Source organism: Artibeus jamaicensis, unplaced genomic scaffold, assembly GCF_021234435.1.
Source record: "Artibeus jamaicensis isolate MK-2021 breed Jamaican fruit bat unplaced genomic scaffold, CSHL_Jam_final contig_354, whole genome shotgun sequence".
Classification (NCBI taxonomy): domain Eukaryota; kingdom Metazoa; phylum Chordata; class Mammalia; order Chiroptera; family Phyllostomidae; genus Artibeus; species Artibeus jamaicensis.
In genome coordinates this window covers 1,167,828-1,184,031 of record NW_026521803.1, presented here as the reverse complement: position 1 = coordinate 1,184,031, position 16,204 = coordinate 1,167,828, and the positions used below count along the sequence as shown (strand labels likewise).

The window sequence follows — 16,204 nt, the reverse complement described above, 5'->3', positions numbered from 1 at the left end:
AGAGTACCACACATTGATTTGTGTTCATTTAATTGCTTCACTGTTTACTCAGCATGTAGATAAGGTCACACAGTCTACTTATAGTAAGTATTACTATACTTACTGTATCCCAATAGTATTTTCAAATTTTTTGTGTACTAATCTTCTTCATAGAGGCTTTGGTCAAAATTTATCCAGGTGTTTCTTTTTCGTCATTGTACATTCCATTTTAAGCCCTGAGGGAAAAATTTAAATAGTAAATTACAGTTGTACAATATTAGCTTTTTGCCAAGGTCTCTTTACTACTTTCTTTCTAAGTATTTCACTCAGTCTTTTTTTTTTAATATTAAATTTTATTTAGTTACTTTTCAAGTACATTTTTTTTTATCTATTTCTCCCATCCCACCCCCCCCCCCCCCCCCGCCCGGTCTCCCCTCTCCCTCCCATCCCCCCCCCCCCCAGTCCTCATCTCTGTGTCTTTCATACTTGTTCCTCAAAATCCCTCCCCCTTTTTCCCCTTAAGTTCCCTTCCCTCTCCCCTCTGGTAGCTGCCCACTTGTTCTCTATTTCAGTGTCTTTGTTTTTATTCCGTTTGCTTGTTTGTTTTATTCTTTAGCTGTCAAAGGTGAGATCATATGGTATTTGTCCTTCAATGCCTGGCCTATTTCACTCAGCATAATGCTTTCCAGTTCCATATATGTTGTTGCAAAAGGTAGTAGCTCCTTCTTTCTCTCTGCTGCATAGAATTCCATTGTGTATATGTACCACAATTTTTTGATCCATTCGTTTACTGATGGGCACCTAGGTTGCTTCCAACTCTTGGCTATTGTAAATTGTACTGCTATGAACATTGTGGTGCATAGGTTCTTTGAAATTGATGTTTTAGGATTCTTGGGGTATAATCCTAGCAGTGGAATTGCTGGGTCAAAAGGCAGGTCAATTTTTATTTTTCTGAGAAAATTCCATACTGTTTTCCATAATGGTTGTACCAGTCTGCAATCCCACCAACAGTGAACTAAGGTCCCCTTTTCCCCATTCACTCAGTCTTAATATCATCTGTTACCACACTGAGTTATTAGCATCATTTTTCACTATTTTATAAATGGAAAATGATTATTCTGTGATTTTCCTTTATTTCTACAATGTTATTGATTAGGTTCCACAGGTTTCTCACAATCCAACCTTGAGAGAACATCCTATCCTAAATAACTAGATATCTGATAGCAAAACAGTTAGTGTTTTTTTGGTAGATCAGCAAATAAACACATCGTGAAGTAAAAGTTGACACTATATTGTTTTTCATCAACAATTAAGTCTAATTTTGGAAGATGACTTATGAAACTATGTAAAACTCTTTTTCCAATAATAAACATAAATGTCCTATACCTTAGAAAAGATTTACTGATTTCATTTTATTTTAAATAAAGTATAAGTATAAAAATCTTATGAGCCAAACAAACATTAACTCTTCTCCCTTCTTTCATGACTACCGCTGCCGTTCAGACCCTCCTGGTGGGGGCTGCTGTTGAGCCACACCTCAAAACCAGAGTTCGGTCCCTCCCTGGCCCAGGAGTGGGTGGCCACGTTCTGAAAGTACACAAAGATACATGGGTGTCTCCTGGATCATCAGTTTTTTCTCTAGCTTTGGAGAGAAGGAAAATTAAATTATTTAGCTGGTGACTTAAAACATTATTTTTATATTAAAATAAACATCCATCTATTTTAAAGTAGAGGCAAAATGTGCCTGGATTTTTCAGATAAAACAAGAGACTTCAAAAGTAATTTTACTCTTCTGGAAAAATTCACATTTTCTCTACCCCAGAGAGCCAATTTTATTTTTCTAGTATTATCTTTTGTTAGAATTTTACTTCTTTCATAATTTCATTTATACATTCACTTATAATAAAAGATGTTTAGCAGGAGTACTAAGCCTGGTGGTTTGGGGGTTATTTGTTCCTTTGATTCATGTTTATCTTGATCCATGAGGAAGACTAACCTTGGCTATAGCTTAGAATGACCTATGGAGTTCAACGTGAAATATGAGTTTGTAGCTCATAGTCAATATTAAACAAATGGATTTTGCAACATGCATATTCTTTACAAAAATAAGAAACTAATCAACAGCTATTACCATTACAAAATGTTAACCTGATCCAAATTGGTCGTATCTATTAGGAAAAAAATGTTCCCCAGGTCTCACTTGTCTAGAAGATAACCACCATCAGAAAAGACAGCGCTTTCTAATCACATCACATGGGCACACACACGTCTGTTTATTCCTAAAATCATCATGCTGCTGATAAAACCCTTGTGGCCTTGTTTTATTAATGAACACAAGTCAACGTAGGCAATTTTGAAGGAAAGAATAAAAATCTAATAAACCCAACTCTATTATTCTAGTCCAAATTCTCTTTTATCTTAGTCAAATGTTGTGTTTTCATAGTGGAAATCATGAAATCAGGAAATGGTATGTTCTGCTCTTTCAAATGAATGTTAACCTGTATTTCCACATGTCAGCATGGTTTTCAAAGTTGACATTTTTATAGCTCTGCTTTATAAAATTAATTTTATTTCATATTTTCATGCATCAGGATGAGTCACACAGTTGACATTTTTATACTTCTGTAGAGATCTTCCTTTACAGTATGTTTTATTTTGCTCAGCTAGCTCCCTAGACATTTGGGTTTTCTGTTATGTTTTTTTCAAATATAAAAAGCATTACTATAAATGTTTCTAAGTAAATAACTTTGTAATATGTTTTTTCTTTGGATAATATTCTGTAAGGAGGATTGATGTGCCAATACATATTGAATAGTTTCATCATGTTCTTTTGCCCAGAGAAATGAAAACTATTGTAAATGTGAACAGGAAAACTTAAAATTTATGTCATTTAAGCATTTAAAATGTATGTCACTGTAAAATACAACACATCCCCAAAATGACATTTTTATAATTTCTACTTAGTAAGCAGGCATATAATGGTATATTGATGTTACTAAAATTTATATTTATTACATAATAATAGTGATATGGATTAATGAGTGTGATGATTTCTTATTTGTAGTTCCATCATTGAATGCTCATTTCATTCTTTAGCCAATTATCAAGTGGAATTCAAATGTTAATTGTCATAAATTTATCTAAATTATTTACATATGTTAGAAAGCAAGCTTTTAAAAGAAAGTATCAAGTGTATCAAGCACAGAAAAATGCACTGAAAATATATAGAAACAAACACCATATAGGGGGAGAAATATAGTATAATTGATGTAGCTGAAGCCCCTGTGTAACTCTCCTCAACTCAAGGCACTTTTCTCTTTGTCTAGAGCTAGACAAGTGTGTTGTTCAAATGTGTTGTTCGCTAGGACTGTGCACATTTTTATACTCTTCCTACATGTGTATGTAAACATAAAATGTACATGGCATGTATTGTATGTTTTAAAACTGTGATGCTATTTATGTATATATCATGCTTTAAGTTTGCTTTGTTTAATGTTATGCTATTTAAATTTCATTCACTTTGAAACATGTATATCTAGTGTATTTATTCTAGTAGTTGTATATTATTCCAAATTATTTAGTTTTATCTGATTGGAGATTGTGTCAATTTCTATTTTTTTAGATTACAAACCATAATGCAATGGTCTTACATTTTTTCATACATATATGTTTACATGGCTCTCTAGTGTCTGTCCAGAAGTCCAGCCATTGTTAATACAAGGAGAATGGTTTGCAACGCATCAACTTAACCTGGCAACCAAGGAGAGTGGACTGGAATGTGCGTGTGTGAACAATGATGACTTCACTATACCAGTCAGTGGGGTGTGGTAGATGCCGTTGAGTGAGTATGTATACTGTGTGGCCACCACATACAAACTGACTGAGCAAGTAGAGCAACAAATATGTATCAGATATTTTGTTAAGATCAGATCTTTTGTTAAGATCTGGAACATTCCTCCACAGAAACTATTTGGATGATTCACAAGGCTGCAGCTGTCGGCAGCTGGTGACTGTGCTTCATCACAATGCTCCTGCGCATCTCATCTCATGTAGAGTGTTTTGCTGAAACATCAAATCACCCAGGTGACTCAGCCCCACTACAACTTGGATTTGGTGCCCTGAAACTTCTGGCTTTCCCCAAAACTAAAATCACCTTTGAAAGGGCAGAGATTTCAGACCATTAATGATTTTCAGGGAAGCATGATGGGGCAGATGATGACGATTGGGAGGACTGTGTGAGGTCCCAAGGTTCCTATTTTGAAATGGACTGACGTATCATTGCCTAATGTTTCTCGTATCTTGTATCTTCTTCAATAAATGTATCTATTTTTCACAGCACACGCCTGGATACCTTCTGGACGGACCACATATATACGTACATACACAGATTCTGTGTATATACCTACAGTTTAAATGTATGTACCTAGAAATGACATGATTGGCTTTTTATTCCCCAACTGATCTGCAAAATAGTTACATTTTTTCACTAATCTGTGAATTTTAATTTTCACAACTGCAAGTGATACTGAACATCTTTCTGTCATTTGTCGGAACCCCTCCTTTCTCACAAGTTTGCTATTTCCGTCATCTATCTAACTATATGATTGTACTTTCAGATTCTTTTTTCTAGTTCATTGGTGAAATACTCTTTCACAAAACTTCGGCTTTATTATAAGGCTGATATTTGATAGGATTATCCCCCCTTTGGTTCTTCCAAAGTTTAACGTTGCTCTTTTTTTTTGGCTGGAACCATGGAGGGTGCAGGAGAAAAAGAAGGTTCCCCCTGTGCCAGAAACCCTTAAGGAAAAGTGAAGGACTTTTGCAGAGCTGAAAATCAAGCACCTGACAAAGAAGTTTGCCCAAAAGATGCTTTGAAAGGCCAGGAGGAAGCTTATCTATGAAAAAGCTAAGCACTATCACAAGGAATACAGGCAGATGTACAAAAGTGAAATCTGAATGTCTAGAATGGCAAGAAAAGCTGGCAACTTCCATGTACCTGCAGAACCCAAATTGGCGTTTGTCATCAGGATCAGAGGTATTGCTGGTGTGAGCCCAAAGGTCTGAAAGTTGCTGCAGCTTCTTCGCCTTTGCCAGATCTTCGATGGCACCTTTGTTAACTCAACGTGGCTTTGATTAACATGGTGAGGCTTGTGGAGTCATATATTGCATGGGGGTACCCTAATCTGAAGTCAGTAAATGAACTGATCTACAAGCATGGTTATGGGAAAATCAACAGAAAGCAAATTGCTCTGACAGATAACACATTGATTGCTCGATCTCTTGGTAAATATGTGATCATCTGCATAGAGGATCTGTTTCATGAGATCTGTACTGTTGGAAAATGCTTCAAAGAAGCAAACAACTTCCCGTGGCCCTTCGAATTATCTTCTCCATGAGGCAGAATGAAGAAAAAGACCACCCATTTTGTAGAAGGTGGAGGTGCTGGTAACAGGGAGGACCAGATCAACAGGCTTATTAGAAGGATGAACTAAAGTATCTACCATGGTCATTTTTGTAATCTGGCTACTTAATAACAGGAACTGCTTTAAAATTTTTAAAAAATGTTTGATGTCAATTCTTGGCTCTTTGCCTTATGTGTGTATGTGTGTGTGGATACACACATATTTAGAATAAGTCTATCAAGTTCTAAAAAAATTGTCTTTATCCCATGCATCAGTTAGCCACGTTTCCAATTTTGAGTTTTTACAGTGTCTTAGAAATTTGGGGAATAGCTCATATCCTATAGCTGGTGGTTGGCTTGGTTGAGTTCCAGCTGCCGGGCTGTGTCTGTTCTCCCACCTGTCTAGGCCCTTAGCTTGCTGAAATTCACCGATTGGGAAGGTGGGCAGCAGCCCTTTTCTTCAGCCTCCTTTTGGAATGTGGGAGCCCCACCCAGCTTGCTGTTTTCCCACTGCCTGTGAGGGCTCTTCAGCCCTTCTCCTTCTGTCAGGAACTGAACAGAGCCAACAGAGGTTGGCTACCACCTCTTCACTCCAGACCTGGAGCAAATTTAGTGATTGTTTTCGTTTCTATTCACGGCTCAGAGTTGCACTTAAAGTTTTGATGCACTGAAGGATTTTATTTGCTTATGAACCTGAACTTTCTGTGGGTACCTTTTCCTTTTTTTTAAATATATGTATTCTTTATCCATTTGTTGCTAAGCATTTGAAACTAAGGGAGTATTTCAAAGCACAAAGTCAATGAAGGTATAAATTGGTGTTTTAATTGTGATACAAAAATACAAATTTACTTCTTATTTGGCTATTTTACTTTATAATTTAATTTATCCAACAGGTTTATTCAGCTTTAATGTTAAGCTCTGTTTCTCAATACTCATGTTTATATCTACTTCAGAACCTGAATTAACAATAACTGAATTTTTATCTGCTTTATTGGGGATTTAGTTGCATTTTAGAGTGTGTGTATATATGCACTTTAATAAAGAGAAAGTTCTAGTGTGCATCTGATCTTGGGAATCCTACTTTATTTCTCTATACCCCAGTTTCCTTTCTGTAAAACATATGTTGAAATAAAACACGTATTATACCAAGTGAGTTAACGCATATAAATGAGTTGGTTATTTTAAGTACAACCAACAGTGCTAGGCACCTTGTAATTTCTCTGTGTATTTGTTGTTGTTGCTCTCTTAGTTTCCTTCATTTACTCTTTTTAGGCCAGGGGTATGGTTTTTGTTGTTGTTCTTATACTTCTTTTCCCAAGAAGATTTAATTTTTTAAAGTAAAATCAAATTGAAAAAAATTTTAAGAATCAAATAAGAATCTCTTATTTTCTAGTTTTGTGTCACTTGTACAGAGGAATGCAATCTTGTGAATGTGTGTATTCTAATTTTTTTACTGTTTTTTTTAGTTTATGCTATATTCATATCACAATAATGATAGGTACAATTTATTACACTCTATGTATAGACACTGTACCAGGGTTGTATAGTAAACTCTGTGTTATTCAGATAATAAAACTTCTATGTCAGTTAGGATTAGGTTTACCTGTGAAGGCCAAACATCCAAAAGAACAGTGGTCTAAATGAGACGGAAGTTAATTTGTTTTCCATGTAACTGAAGACCAGAGTTGGGCTGTTCGAGCTTGTATGAGGGCTCCTGAGTTATAGGGATGAGGCTTCTTCAGTCACATTAGTCTGCCGTCCTCTACACATGGCTTCTACCTCACGGTTCAAGGAGGGTGCTTGGGGTGGGAGCCAGCCGTCATTTCCAAGTCCTTCTTGGGAAATTATTTTATAACTGATTACTTTATAACTGATGGCCCACATAGTTCCTAGTATTTTCTGCCTAAGCACCAAGTTCATGACTACACATCAATAGATTGTACTCCAGTTTGGTCATATACTTAAATGAAGAGAACATTCCTTGAATTCCTACTACATTGCCTCATGTACATTGCCTCATCTCATCTTTACAGCCGCCCTTTTGGGTAGGGATTATTATCCCCACTTGCAGACAAATAAGTAGAATTTAAGAGATCCAGATATCCAGAGATTGAAAAACTCTCGTGTGAGTGATACAAGATTCAAGCCAGGCCTTTGAGTTAAGGTGCTCAAGGTGCCCTCGAACTTCTATTATTATATAGGAGTTACCTCATAAGTAATAGGATGGAGTTTTTGATTAAAAGTTGAAGACAAAAGAATTAACTTGAAGTAATTTTTTAAAATACCACTGGAGATTATTTCTATATATTTACTAACTAAACTGATGACATAGGCATGTATGTTTACTAATGTGCTGAATTGCTTCTGCATAAAATTCATTTGTTCAGGTCCTAACTGCCAGTCGCTCAGAATGCGATGGTGTTTGAAGATAGGGCCTTTAAGGAGAATTAAAGTAAAATGAGTTCACCTGGGTGGACCCTAAACCAATATGACTATTGCCTTATAAAAAGAGGAATTTAGGAAACAAAGACACAGACCAACCAGAGATCTGAGACTGTATGAGGGCCCAATTATCCAAGCCAAGGAGAGAAGCCCCAGGGGAAACCAACCCTTCTCTACCAGTTTTGTATTTCCTGAGTTACATTAGCTGATGGACTTCCAGCTTCCAGAAGTGTGACAAAATAGATTTTTTTATTTAAACTACTCAGTGGTATTTTGTTATAGCAACCAAGGCAAACTCATACATTACTTTTCATTAAAGTATCAATCCTACTGCAAGAGGTCACTAAATTATCTTCGTCTAGGGGCCAGCTCTTGGCTTTCTGGGCCTCCAAGTCTTCTTGTGGGTAGTTTTGAGAAAATTCCCCATAAGGAATTTAGGAAGAGTATAAATTCTCATAAGATGCCTATCCTTGCTAGATACTAATGACTTATCATTTAATAAGAAATTACTGTTTCATACGCCCAGCTAAGCACTGTACATGAATTACTACATTAAATCCTCCACGTAAATCTTCAATCTGCCCAAAGTCCCTCAAGCTGGAAAGTGGTGGAACCAGATTTGAAGGCAGACAGTCTGAGGGCACAGCCCCTGTGCTATGCTGCCCCACCCCACCTCTGCAGAGGGCCCGGAGAGTCTCACTGGTGCGTGCAGGGCTCTATCACTTCTTCCTGCTCCTCTGAGGCAGAGTTTGCACATTTTCACACTGTGTGTGCTTTTACAGTGGCTGCCCTCCGGGCTCTCTTCAGTGTTCCTTTCCCTGTTCCTTCTTTCACAAAGGTTTTCTTTCACCTGCTGGGCAGGGGAAGCCAGACTTTGCTGTTTTTAAAAAGATGCATCTTGCATTCAAACTGTTGCTCCTTTGTAGGAAACATCCTTTACAGCTTCTGAAATCCTTGAACTTTCTTCTCTCCTGGTCCATATGGGTTACTGCTATTTGAAACTGACAATCTTTTGGAAGCATCATTACCATCTCAGAAACCTTGCTGTCCATCACCATCCTTGGCTCCTTAAGGTATCTCCTCTATTCATACATCTGAATAGAACCCTCCTTCCCTTCTTTTTCATTGCAAGTTAATTTATGCTCCCTGAATTACATTATCTATAGTGCTAACAATTCTGCCAGAAATAATAACACTGTAATTCATGGTCTATTCCTCAGTCTTCAGAGCTGTGTCACTGATTATTTTCGAAAGTGGATGAAAACATCAAATAGCTCAAATCCACCTGACTGTTAAGTATGGGAAAATGACTCAGTTTTGTTTTACTATGAGCTTTGTTTTTTTAAAATATTGTTAAATGCTGATCATATCTTTTATATCTTGTCTGGACTTGGAATGTGTCTCAGAAGGGCTGTGAACTATATTTTCTGAGGAATTTTATGTCCCAATATGTGGCTGGCAAAGCATGCTTATGAATTGGATTCTGTCCCTATTTTAGTTTTGTTTCACACCCACTACTATTTTGGTAGATATAGTCAAACAAAACTTAAACAACATTTCCTCATAAATAACGCTCTAAAGCTGGTAAGAGAGGCAGCACAGTGTAGTAAAAAAAAAAAGTTTAGCCTAGGGAAACAAAAGATCCTGATCTCTGAATGACCTTGGATAAGGCATTTAAATTTTTTGACCCTTAATTTATCTTATAAAATTATAAAAGAACTAAAATTTTAAAGGCTTTTCTAATTCTATACTTGATTCACTGTAAATAAAACTAAAAATTTTAAAAGAAATACCAATAAATTGTATGTATTTTAAAAAATAAAATATATATTAGTTCAGGAAGAAAATAAAGATTACTCAGTAATCACATTTACTGGTTGCTCTACTGCATTTTAAGATATACAGTTTAAGAGAAGTAAACGGTACCTTTTCTTTTGTGAAAATATTCATCTAACATACACACTTAGTAACTAATAATTAATCATATGCCTTGTTTCCTAAATGTATCCTCGACACTATAAAAGCAGGAACATTACAATAAGTTTTCTAAATGTGCAAATATGCTGTCTGATACACTCAGCAAGCTAAGAGGGTATGATGTGGACATTGGGAAGAACAAAGGCTCTTGTCAACAATAAAAATGTTATAAAAGAGGTAAAGCAGGTAGTTCTAGTCAAGATGGAGGCATAGGTAGAAACCCTTCACTTCCTCCCACATTCAAAAGGAGGACAACCACCAATCTAAAATCAATAGACAACCAGAAGTGCCAGAAAATCAAACTTCATGGAGCCCCAACAGCCATCGAATTAAAGAAACAGTCAAACAGAACAGACATGAAGGCGGTGGACTGAGAGAACACACCACAAGGTGGCAGACCATACAGGCAGGGCTGGATGAGAAACCTCAGGCAGGCAGACCTCACGGGTGGGGATGACTTAAAGGGAAACCAAGGCTCAGAGCTGGCTGTGGGCTATGGTTGTTGCCACGGTGGGAGAAACTCCCAGTCTCACATGAGAGTTCCTTAGAAAGTGGGCTAGAGCTGAGCAGGCAAGCTGCACTGTTCCCTCTCTGGCCCCTCCCCCACAGGCAGCACAGCAAAGAGGGTTGCCCTGCCTGGGTGAATACCTAAGGCCCTGTCCCCTTAAAATTTAACAGGTGCCCTGAATGAAAAAATAGGGTCAAAATGAAAGAACAGAGCAAAACTTCAGAAAAAAAACTAAGCGATGAGAAGATAGCCAACCTATCTGATGGAGAATTTAAAGCCCTGGTAATCAAAATGCTTACAGAACTGATTGAGCTTAGTCAAAAAAATGAAAAAAACATATGAAAGATACTCAAAATGAAATACAGCAACATATTAAGGGAACCAACAGTGACAGGAAGGAAACTAGGACTCAAAGCAACACTTTGGAACAAAAGGAAGAAATACACATCCAATCAGAACAGAATGAAGAAACAAGAACTCAAAAAAGTGAAGAGAGATTTTTGAACCTCTGGGACAACTTGAAATGCACCAATATCTGAGTTATAGGGGTGCCAGGAGAAGAACAACAGCAAGAAGTTGAAAACTTATTTGAACAAATAACAAAGAAAAACTTCCCCAATCTGGCAAAGGAAATAGACTTCCAGGAAGTTCAGGAAGCCCAGAGAGTCCCAAAGAAGTTGGACCAAAAGAGAAACACACCAGGCACATCATAATTGCATTAGCAAACATTGAAGATAAAGAGAGAATCTTACAAGCAGCAGGACGAAAGGAGAGAGATACCTACAAAGGAGTACCCATAAGGCTATCAGCTAATTTCTTAAAAGAAAACTTGCAGGGGCTGGAAAGATGTATTTGAAGTCATGAAAGGTAAGGACCACCATTCAAGATTACTCTGTCCCACAAAGCTATCATTTAGAATGGAAGGGCAAATAAAGTGCTTCTCAGATAAGGTCAAGTTAAAGAAGGTCATCATCACGAAGCCATCCTTATATGGAATGTGAAAGGGATTTATCTAAGAAAAGGAAGATCAAAAATATGAATAATAATAATGACAACAAATGCACAACTATCAACAAATGAACCTAAAAGAAAAAAGAAAGAAAAAGAAAAAGAAAGAAAAACAGTGAAAACAAAAACAAAGCAAACAACTAGAACAGGAACAGAATCAGAGAAATGGACATCACATGGCGGGATTTCAGGAAAGGAGGAACAAGTGGGAAAAGGTACAGGGAAGAAGAATGATAATTTGTAGATATAAAATAGATGGGGCGAGATCAAAAATAGTATAGGAAACAGAGAACTCAAAGAACTTGCATGTACAACCCACAGACATGAACTAAGGGAGGGGGATACCAGAGGGTTGGGGGGTGCAGGGTGGATAAAGGGGAGAAATTGGGAAAACTGTAATAACATAATCAATAAAATATACCTTAAAATAAAAGATAATGTATGCATAATAAAAGAAGTAAAGCAATTGGTGCTAGAAGAAAGAACTGGGACTATAGGATATTAAAATAAAAACATTTGTGTCAGCATAATATTTGACACATTAACTCCCTTTGGGGCACCACTGCACTTCTGTTCTTCTGTTCCCAGGGCCTCCTTTTTGCACTGCTGGATGGAGGTCTTCTGTGCTCCAAAGACTAGAAACATCACAATTCTTAGTGTTTAGGAGGTAGAAGATGAACAAAGTGCTCGGTCCAGGCGTAAGCTGACAGATCACTTAAAGAGCAGCTTTTGTGCATGGCGGAGAGACATGCTCCTGAGGCTGGCTGTGTGGTGATTCTGAGAGGGAGCCCTGTGACCCACTCCCTACACTCCGCCCCCCACACTGAAGCTGGTTTAGCTCTAGAAAGTATGTGCACTGGGTGGGTCCAATGAGAGAGTCCCCAGAAATTTTGGAGAGGTCAAGGTAAGATGGCTTGTAAGGCTCAGGAAAGTCACTACAATCAGCCAGGTGTGAGATTCTCTCTTTATTCCGCAGCAGCTATAGAGCAGTGGCAGCAAGTCTAGGCTAAGACAAGCTTGAGACAAGTCCCACTGAAGGGCATGGGGAAGATTCTAAAGCTTCTCACCACTGCCGGAAGTGTAAAAAGTGACCCAAGGGAAGATGACTGAAGTATCCCCTCAGGAAGAGGGCAAAGGACAAGCTAACTAAAGTTTATCTGAAATGCCAGGAAAATAACCACAATTTCTGTCTAAGGTAGAATGATGCCTGGAAATGTAGGTTAAAAACCATTATTAGAAAACTAATGAAAGTTATACATGTGGACATACCTGCAAATGTGGAATGTAAACATCATACACAGTGTGTGAAGAAACTCTGTGCTGTCTACACAGCTCTGGAGCCACAGTTTTAGAATTTGGCTGACGATGTTAAGAACAAACTTTTCATCCAATGGTGACAACGTCCCATGACACAACAACTTTTTTGCAATTCTTCCAGAACTCTTAAAAAATATTCATTTATAAGTATAAACTTATAAATTGTACTTTAAAAATTATGATGCATTAGTTTACTAGGGTTGCTGTAACGGAGCACCACAAACCTGGTGGCCTAAACAACAGAAATGTATCGTCTCACAGTTCTGAAGGACAGAAGTCCGAGATCAAGGTGTCAGCAGCAGGGATGGTTCCATCTGAGGGCTTTGGGGAAGAATCTGTCCTAGGCTTCTCTCCTTGGCTTACAGATGGGCGTCTTCTTCCTGTGTCTCTTCACATTCTCCTTTTTATTGGATAAGGGGCCCACCAACTGACCTCATCCTGACTTAACTCTGTTTTCAAGGAACCTATTTTTTTAAGATTTTATTTTTATTTCTATTTATAGAGAGAGGAAAGGAAGGAGAGAAACATCAATGTGTGGTTGCCTCTTGTGTGCCCCCAAGTGGGGACTTGGCCTGCAACCCAGGCATATGCCCTGACTGGGAATCAAACCAGTGACACTTTGGTTTGCAGCCTGCACTCGATCCACTGAGCTACACCAGCCAGGGCTTCAAGGAGCCTATTTTAAATTAGGTCACATTCTGAGTTACTAGGGTTTAGGGCCTCAATGTACGTATTCAAAGAGGACACAATTGAACCCAAAACAAAGATGATCTAGTTGGTGATAATTAGGCTATCTAAAAAAGGGGGTTGTTGTATTTCCATGATTTCTGTTAGTGTGTGTATTCACAGGATGCACCAAAATTAGTATTACAGAAAAGAATAGAAAGTGGTATTGGTTTCTGGCTTCATTCAATTTAATTGGGAAACATATGATTTCTAGTTTAATTTGTTTTGAAAATGAAATAATGATCAGTATAAAAGTATCTGTGTGTATTTTGGTGACTCTAAGATACTACCAATATTAGTGACACCATTATTTTGTCTACCACTGAAAAAGAAGGAACTCTGGCATGCTAGGCAGTTTCACTTTTCTGAAAAAATCTTCCCATGTTTTTGCAGAGCTTTAGCCCTGCTCAAATCACTGTCCTGTGATGGAAAACAACACCCGCCTCCCCATTTCTGCATGTGCTATACAGCAGGTTTATGTGCTTGTTCACTCTCTCTCGCCACTCGAATGTAGGTTACAGAAGAGCAAGGACTCGGTCTGTTTTGCTCACCAGCCCTGGAAGAAGGCCTGACACATAGCAGGCATTCGATAATCATTTTCCAAAATTTAAAATAAATTTTATAAACTTTATATCTCAAATATAAGTACATGCATATTCATGTATGTATGGGGTGGGCAAAGTAGGTTTACAGTTGTTCATTTGGGAAATAATACAATAATGAATAATATTATAAGAATAAACTGTGTTTTGTATACTCACAACTGTAAACCTACTTTTGCCCACCTCTATATATGCATTTATTATGTACATGCACATTTTATTATGTGCACTATGAATTTTATTATGCACATAAATCAGTATTTACATTTATATGGTTTTCCATTTAGATAGAATTACTACTTCTCTTTGGGAAGTTCAAATTGAACTAAATTGTCAAAATAATCATATTTCTTTGCTCACTTGCTATTAGCTCTATTTACAGAGGACAGTACATTTCAGTGATCAAACCAGATGCAAACTGTTCTTTCTCCCCTACTCCTTTGCCCTTGAGATGTACCACTGTCCACTGTTCCAGGGAGAGGTAAGATTTAGATGTTCCTGTGTACTTGAAGCGACCACCCAGCCCCACCTAATCACTGGGTCTACAGGCTTTCACTGGGCCCTCAGACTGTGCTTTCCAGAGCTAGCTTCTTCTTCATGGTCTGAAGCAGTCTTAATCAGTCTCTGCAGAAATGGATGGGAGGAGGAGACAGGTCATGCGATTTGCCCTGGCTTGCTCTCTTGGGGATGCTCCACATGGCATCACTGATAATTTTGAGAGAATTTTAAAAGAAATATAAAGAGAGACCCCATTAGTGATTTCAATGGGAGACTGACAGACACCACTGTTGCTGAATACATATGTACTACACTGCCCTGGCACTGTACTAAGTGCTAACATAGATCCTCTCATCACTCCTCTAAGCCATCCTCCAGCAGACTGGACAAAGGTCACCTAAAGAGATCAGGTTCTGATGCCTGGAACCTGTAAATGTTACCCCACTTTGGAAAAGGACTCTTTGCAGGTATAATTAAATTAAAGGTCTCAAGGTAGGGAGATTATTCTGAATTATCAGGCTGGGCTCTAAATGCCATCTAATGAGAGGAAGACAGCAGGATTTTTGACAACAGGTAGAAGAGGTTGGAGTAATGTCACCATGGAGGTAGAGAAAGAAATGCCAGCAGCCACCAAAACTGGAGGAGGCAAGGGACAGCTCCTTCCCTGAAGCCTGTGGAGGGACTGCGGCTCTGCCAGCACCTGATTTCAAACTAAGACAGCGATTTCAGGTCTGGCATTTGGCACTGTGAGAAAATATATTTCTATTATTTAAGCCACTGAGTTTATGGTAATTTGTTATAATGGCCACAGAAACTAATGTTAAGTAATTCTGTAGTCCCGTGATGACTAACAGATCTTCTTTTTAAAAGGATAACTGGCTCACAGAATGGGAGAAAATATTTGCAAGTCACATATTTAATAAGTTATTAGTATACAGAATACACACAAAATTCATACAACTCAACAACAATAATAAAACAACCAAATTAATAAATGGGCAAAGGCCTTGAATAGACATTTCTCCAAAGAAAATATACGAATGACCAAAATACATATGAAAACATATTCAATATCATTAACTATTAGGAAAATGCAAGTCAACACCACAATGAAACATCAATTCAGACCTACTAGGATGACTATCATAGAAAAAAGAAGACACTAAACATTGCAAGAATGCGGAGAAATTAAAATCCTGTAGATTATTTGGTAAGACTGTAAAATGATGGAGCCATTGTTGAAAACAGTACGGCATTTCCTCAAAAAATTAAAAATGGAATTGCTCTCTGATCCAGGAATCCCACCTCTCGGTATGTACACAGAGGAACTGAAAGCAGAGTCTCCGAGAGGTGTTTGTACGCCCACGTTCACAACAGCATTGTTCGCAAAGGCGGAGAGATGGAAGCGACCCAAGAGTCCATTGACAGGTGGGGAGATAAGCAAGATGTGCTGCACACAATGGAATATTATGCAGCCTTAAGAAGAAAAAATTTCTGACACATGCTGCAACATTAATAAACCTTGAAGACATTATGCTCAGTGAAATAAGCCAGTCACAAAAGGAAAAATGAAGTAAGTCCTCACCATCATCAAGTATATTCTTGGAACTACAGCAAAACAACACATAAAGAAAACAGATTTACCATGAGCTAATTGATATATTGCAACAAAACTACATTGAACAAAAATTATTAAGAGTCCTGGCCAGTTTGTTAGAGCATCGTCCCAATACACCAAGTCGGGGC

General features: G+C 37.8%; 1 pseudogene; it reads left to right on the top strand.

Annotated features, from left to right (window-relative positions):
* Positions 1–4,830: 4,830 nt before the first annotated feature.
* Positions 4,831–5,471, top strand: LOC119034747 (60S ribosomal protein L7-like; annotated as a pseudogene).
* Positions 5,472–16,204: the final 10,733 nt, after the last annotated feature.